This window comes from Saimiri boliviensis, chromosome 8, assembly GCF_048565385.1.
Source record: "Saimiri boliviensis isolate mSaiBol1 chromosome 8, mSaiBol1.pri, whole genome shotgun sequence".
Classification (NCBI taxonomy): domain Eukaryota; kingdom Metazoa; phylum Chordata; class Mammalia; order Primates; family Cebidae; genus Saimiri; species Saimiri boliviensis.
Genome location: NC_133456.1, coordinates 83822211 through 83829209, shown reverse-complemented (window position 1 = coordinate 83829209; position 6999 = coordinate 83822211). Strand labels below are relative to the sequence as shown.

The 6999-nt window shown below is 46.4% G+C and overlaps 1 protein-coding gene across 8 annotated transcripts in view; it reads left to right on the top strand.

Moving 5' to 3' along the window:
* The first annotated feature begins 2716 nt into the window (after positions 1–2716).
* The window catches only part of TSEN2 (tRNA splicing endonuclease subunit 2), a 66679-nt gene continuing 62396 nt past the window's right edge, over positions 2717–6999 (top strand). For 7 of the 8 annotated variants that reach the window (XR_012518878.1, XR_012518879.1, XR_005581948.2 and 4 more), the window contains exon 1: positions 2717–2796. The gene's annotated coding sequence lies outside the window, so the exon portion shown is untranslated. The other variant, XM_039478952.2, reaches the window with a different exon arrangement.

Below are 6999 nucleotides of genomic sequence, written 5' to 3'. Positions count from 1 at the left end.
TGAGGTTATATAATGTCTGGGATTGTTTTAAAATACTCCAGCAAGGAGATAAAAGTGTGTATATGGAGAATGCAAAAGAAATGAGATATGAAAAGTTGAAGGTTGTGGAAGCAATTATTTATTTTTTTTTATTTTTATTTTTTGGGACGAAGTTTTGCTCGTTGCCCAGGCTGGAGTGCAATGGCGCGATCTTAGCTCCTTGCAACCTCTGCCTCCCAGGTTCAAGCGATTCTCCTGCCTCAGCATCCCGAGTAGCTGGGATTATAAGCATGTGCCACCACACTCGGCTAATTATGCATGTTTAGTAGAGATGGGGTTTCTCCATGTTGGTCAGGAAAATTCCTGACCTCAGGTGATCTGCCGGCTTCAGTTTCCCAAAGTGCTGGGATTACAGGTGTGAGCCACCCCACCTGGCTGGAGGTCATGATTTATTGAACTATTTTCTCTACTTTTATGTTGTATATTTGAAAAAATGTCAAAGGGTTTAAAATGCACTTGAGGAGAAAATCTTGGGGAATAATTGCTTTTTTAAAATTTCCTGAATTTTTTTCTTTTTTGATTTAAAAAAATATTTGGGGGTGGATGGATTTTCTTATTCAGTAGCTTTTACTCTGGACCTTCTGTTGAGGACAGATGTGTCATCTGAGATCCCATTATCAGTAAACCCCAAATCCTTCCACAAGCTGGGATGGGATTTAGAGGAGATCTGGCTCTAGCTTCAGCCATACCTCAGACCTGCTCGGTTATCTCTGACAACTCACAGTGCCACTGGACCTGTTTTCTTATCAGTTAAATAAGGAAGTTTAATTGGACAACCTCTGAATCCCTTTCATTGTTAAAGCCCTCTAATTCTAAAACCAGTATTTCTTAAATTGGCATGTTCCGATCCAATATTACAGCCTCTCTCCAGCTGTCTCTCCCCTGCCCAATGCATCCTGATACCATATCCTGTGACTCTTGCCCATTTTCTCCCTTTTCTTGCAACATTCTTACCACAAAGCTCTTTGATTTTGGTTTATCTAAAGCCTGAACTCCCTAGCCTAGCAGTTAAGGTCCTTGCATGCAGAGCACCCCCTGAATGCTGTGACATGATCTCACTCTACCAAGAGCAAGCCCATGGTGCAATTTAAAAGGGCCAGGCCGGGTGTGGTGGCTCACGCCTAGAATCCCAACACTTTGGGAGGCTGAGGCAGGAGGATCACTTGAGGTCAGGAGTTTGAGACCAGCCTGGCCAACATGGTGAAACCCGTCTCCACTAAAAATATAAAAATCAGCCAGGCATAGTGGTGGGTGCCTGTAATCCCAGCTACTCAGGAGACTGAGGCAGGAGAATCACTTGAACCTGGGAGGCAGAGGTTGCAGTGAGCTGAGATCGCGCCACTGCACTTCAGCCTGGGCTACAGAGTGGGACTCCATCTCAAAAAAAAGAAAATCCCAGCTACTTGGGAGGCTGAGGCAAGAGAATCACTTGAACCTGGGAGGTGGAGGTTGCAGCGAGCCAAAATCGTGCCACTGCACTCCAGCCTGGTGACAGAGTGAGACTCCATCTCAAAAAATTAAAAAAATAAGATAAAAAATAAAAATACAAAGGAATCCTAGAATATGTAGCATCTGATACACGTTTTTTTTTTCCCAACATAGTGTTTTTGAGATTCACCCATGTTGTGTCTCAAAAAAATAAAAAATAAAAAGGGCCAGAAAAACAGGGACAACACATGCCATGGACTATTGCAGAACACAGAGGCAAGTCACCCAAGAAGGTCTGGGGAGGCAAGAAGTCTCCTGGAAGAGGTGGTATCTGAGCTGAGACTTAAAGGCTGACCAGGAATTACTGCAGCTGACAGAGGGGAGGGAACACAGAGGCAACAGCATGTATGAAGGAATGGAGGCAAGAACATTGGAAAAGGGCCAAAATTCAACATCCATCATCATATCTAGCACCATGAATCTCTCCAGCAGTATTTGCCACTCTTCCTTGCCACCCTCCTTTGCCTCCTGCCTAGTCTGTGCGGTGGAACTCCTGTGATTCTTATTTGCAAAGGTATATATCCGACTCCCCACAGGCCTCCTTTAAAATAACCAGGTCAGGAGAAAAACTTCCCACTGCACTCTAGTTTTGCTCATCTCCCATAATTCTGATGGCCCATTTTTCAGTAAACTCAAGCTCAGAAATGCCGTCAGACATTCAAGATCACACGGCCAGTGAGGGGAGGAAGATGGGGATGCAGAGCAGGTGGACCTGCCGCCTGTCGTCCCTTAACTCCAGAGGTAGTCTGAGCACACAGAGGCTTCTGGCCACATGTCTGCCTGAGGGAGCGTCCTCACAAGTTCCCCGCATGCTGCAGCGTATACAAGTGCGCTGCTGTGACCCTCTTTCTACACTGCGAAAGCTGAGATCAGTTTCCTCAGGACCGTTTAATAAAGTCCTGCAGGTCGCCTCAAACATCCCATCCCTCCAAGGGCGTAAGACTTGAGGTCGTTCCCACCTCCCACGTGACTATGTGACCTTTGACGGGTAACTACATCTCATCTGTAAAACGGGTCTTGCGGGATCGTTCTGGCGTCCCTACAATGCCGCAGGGAGCAGCAAAGAGCACACGCGTCTCCCGGCAGGAGCACAGGGGCGCACACAAACACCGCAACCAGGCCGTGCGCAGGCGCACTCCGCCACGTCCCACCGGGCGCTCTGCGGCTGCGTACTCGGCTGGCTTTGCGGCCGCACTGCTTGACGGCAGCGGTATCCGCCCCAAAGGCCGGCGTTGCCTGGGTAACGGTGAGCGCACGGGGCCAAGAAAGGTAAGGTCCCTGGGCGAGGAAGCCGAATTTGGGCTTTCGCTGCGAAGGGAAATCTGGCTCTTCCGAAAGACTTGCAGGGCGAGAGCGGAAAGGGCCCAGGGACTGTGCTGGGGTCGCACAGCCGGCCGGGACAGAGAGCCAGGCTTCCTAGCACGCCCGGTCACTGACTCCGCGGCTTCCTTGTGCGCCTGCAGCCCTTGGTTCTTGGAAACGCCGACGCCTTGTCCGGGGCCGGTGGGGCTGGGGCGCCAAGATGCTGCTGATAGTGCCGGAGAGGAGCCTCAGTCTCTGGTGGAGTTGGGTCGCGGGTGTGGGGAGCCAGGGTAAGAAGCAAAGGGGTAAGTTAAGACAGGGAGTTAGGAATTCGTGCGTCCCGTAACGCTTTGTGGCGTGTGCACAGTTTATTTGTATTAATAGTTGCAGCTGTCGTCTGGTAAGCACTTTCCACGTGGCAGGCCCCGAACGAGACGCCTTCTGCAAAATTATGCATTTAATCCTCACAACAACTTTCAAAGGCTTATTATCTGTTTATATGGCTTATTCTCGGGTTCCAACTTGAAAGCTCCCCGGAGGCAGGATTGTTTGCTTTGTCCCTTTCATCCTTGCCTTCCTGAGCCCAGGAGGTGCGCAGCTGGAGCTTCAAACGTGTTTTGGTTGGGAGAACGTGAGATTTGCTGGGTGGGACGTTTTTAAACCAGGTTTGTCTGGCACCTAGTCCAAGAAAGTTGGAAAATTAAATGGAGCCACCTCCGCTTTTTTGTTTGTGCTTCTAATAGACATTTACCAGCACCTAAGAGGTGTTAGCTTGTGTTCTTAAGGGAAGAATAAGAAACAGGCGTTGCTTTTAACAGAACGTAAGAATACTTCGTGCAGCTCCGGAATCAGGTGTGCGTAGTTTGGGGAAAGGAGAAATAACAATTCCTCAGGGGTGCGCTCAGACCTTCTGAGTCACTTTCCCCATCTATACAGTGGAAATAAAAATAGTCTTTACCTCAGGGGGCTATTGGGATTAAGTGAATTTGAATAGACTATGCTTTCATCAGTGGTTGGCTACATGCTAAAGTCACCTGGATTCACCCAGGAAATTCTGATGTGATTGATTGCAGGTCAGGGCATGAGGAGTTATGGGTAGCTAAGCTTGAGGACCACTCTGTGTGATGTACCACTCCGTGGTTTAATTTTCTTAATCAGCTTTTTTCAGTCATCATTCTCTACTTAAGAACCTGCGTGTCTCTCCAATTCCAAACCAGCCTTTGCATCCCAAACCTCTTGACGACTTACCCAGTATTTCCTGTACGTTTTTGTGCACCTCAGGTACCGCTCTTCTTGTCTGTGGAATGAAGATGGTACAGTCAGCTCTCCCTATCAGGTTCCGAATCTGTGGATTCAACCAGGCTTGCATCAAAAATATTTGGAAAAATATATTTTGAAAACACACAAAAAAAATAACTGTTATTTACCTAGCATTTACATTGTATTATGTATTATAAGTAATCTAGGCCGGGCGCAGTGGCTCACGCTTGTAATCCCAGCACTTTGGGAGGCCGAGGCGGGTGGATCATGAGGTCAAGAGATCAAGACCATCCTGGTCAACATGGTGAAACCCCGTCTCTACTAAAATACAAAAATTAGCTGGGCATGGTGGCGCGTGCCTGTAATCCCAGCTACTCAGGAGGCTGAGGCAGGAGAATTGCTTGAACCCAGGAACCGGAAGTTGCGGTGAGCAGAGATCGCGCCACTGCACTCCAGCCTGGGTAACAAGAGTGAAACTCCGTCTCAAAAAAATAAATAAATAAGTAATCTAATCTAGAGATGACTTAGGAGGATGTATGTTATATGCAAATACTACGACATTTTATTTAAGGGACTTGAGCTGTGGATTTTGGTAGAAGGTGAGTCCTGGAACCCATCCTTCTGTGGATACCAAGGGGTGACTATAGTACCCACATGTGCAGCACATGGCAGAGTTAGTGCCTGGCATCTTGTACCTACCTGTGACAGTTTCCTCTTCTTATTTTACTCAGATCCCATCTCTTTTTTTTTTTTTTTTCCCCCTGAGACGGAGTTTCGCTCTTGTTACCCAGGCTGGAGTGCAATGGCGCGATCTCGGCTCACCGCAACCTCCGCCTCCCGGGTTCAGGCAATTCTCCTGCCTCAACCTCCTGAGTAGCTGGGATTACAGGCACGCGCCACCATGCCCAGCTAATTTTTTGTATTTTTAGTAGAGACGGGGTTTCATCATGTTGACCAGGATGGTCTCTATCTCTTGACCTCGTGATCCACCCGCCTCGGCCTTCCAAAGTGCTGGGACTACAGGCTTGAGCCACCGCGCCCGGCACATCCCATCTCTTAACAGCATGCTGTTTTCCTGTCATGGCACTAAAGAACCATTTCTTGAATGTCCATTGCAGACATGAAGAATGCAGTCTTTTTCCTCTGTTTTGCCTTTCGAGTTCAGCACAAGAGGACTCTTCCATGAGACTAGAGATCATCTGATTTGTCCTCTTGAATCTTTCTCCCTTGGAAAGTGAGCTCTACCTTCCCGGAGAGTTTCTTTCTGTCTTCCCTAGAAGCCTCATCCTGGTATCTGTGAAGCTATTCTTGCAAGACATGGCCTGGGGGGATGTCTTTACTTCTGAATGTTTAAAAATAGCTTTATTGAGATACTATATAAATCCATAAAATTCACCCTTCTGAAGTGTACAAGTCAGTGGTCTTAGTATTTGCGGAGTTATGTAACCATCGCCATCACTGCAATATAATTTTAAAACGTTTTCATCATCCTTCAAAATAAACCCCATGTCTGTTAGCAGTCACTCCCCATTTCCCACTTCTCACCTTCTCTGGCAACCTGTAAACTGTCTCTATAGATTTGTCTATTCCGGACACTTCATATTAATTGTCTTATCTGGTCTTTTGTGTCTGGCTTTTAGCATAATGTGTTCAAGTGTTGTTGAATGTATCAGAGCTTCATTCCTTTTTTATGGCCAAATAATATTTGATTATATGGATAGACCACATTTTGTTGATCTGGTCAACTATTGATGGACATTTGGATGGTTTCCACTTTGGGGCTGTTATGAATAATAGTGTTGTGAACATTCACATACAGATTTTTCCATGAACATATGTTTTCAGTTCTCTTAGGTCTGTACCTAGGAGTGGAGTTGCTGGATCATGTATGTGTTTACATTGTGAGGAACCACCAGATTCCTCCAGTCCTGTTCAATTTGAAGATGAAACTGGGCTTAGAGAAAGTGGGTTGTGCAAGGTCACACAATAATAATGGTGGCTTTGCATGTGTGGAAGGCCTCCTGTGAGCCCAGTTCCTGAGGTGTGTGTAGCCACATGAGCAAGAGTGACACAAGAACTTGGATTATGGGGTGTGTTTTGTGGTAGGGACCCTTCCATCCCACACACTTGGGTTGGAGTACAGAGTTCTTTCCATCAAGTGTCACAGCTAAGTCTGGCCTTTTTTAGGTGTGACAGCAGTCTGAAAGGGAAAAACGCTGAACAAATGAAGCAAACTAAAATACAGCTCTTTATTTGTTGAGAGAATTTATTAGAACTTCTTGAAGTTGGCCACTAAATCTTTTTTCGTTTTTAAAAATCGAAGTGTGGGTCGGGTGCAGTAGCTCAAGCCTGTAATCCCAGCACTTTGGGAGGCCGAGGCGGGTGGATCATGAGGTCCAGAGATCAAGACCATCCTGGTCAACATGGTGAAACCCCGTCTCTACTAAAAATATAAAAAAATTAGCTGGGCATGGTGGCATGTGCCTGTAATCCCAGCTACTCTGGAGGCTGAGGCAGGAGAATTGCCTGAACCCAGGAGGCGGAGGTTGCGGTAAGCCTAGATTGCGCCATTGCACTCCAGCCTGGGTAACAAGAGCTAAACTCCGTCTCAAAAAAAAAAAATCTAAGTGTAATATATAGTCAGATGCTGAGCAGAGGTTATAAAAGCGAAAAATCTCACAGAAGTCCAAACCGTTCCTGGAAGTCTTTCAAAAAGTGCCTTACTAGAGACCAACATCCTGCCCCCAAAAAGCGGTGTTTATTTTCAGTTTTAGAATAAATTATTGTATCTCCAATTGAGTACTAAATGTGATGGTTGGCTTGGGCTGAGGCATAAGTCAGCAAGCAAGTCTAGTCAAAATATGCTCCTAAGAAAATTTCTTAGGTTTTCTGTGAACATGTAGTAGATAC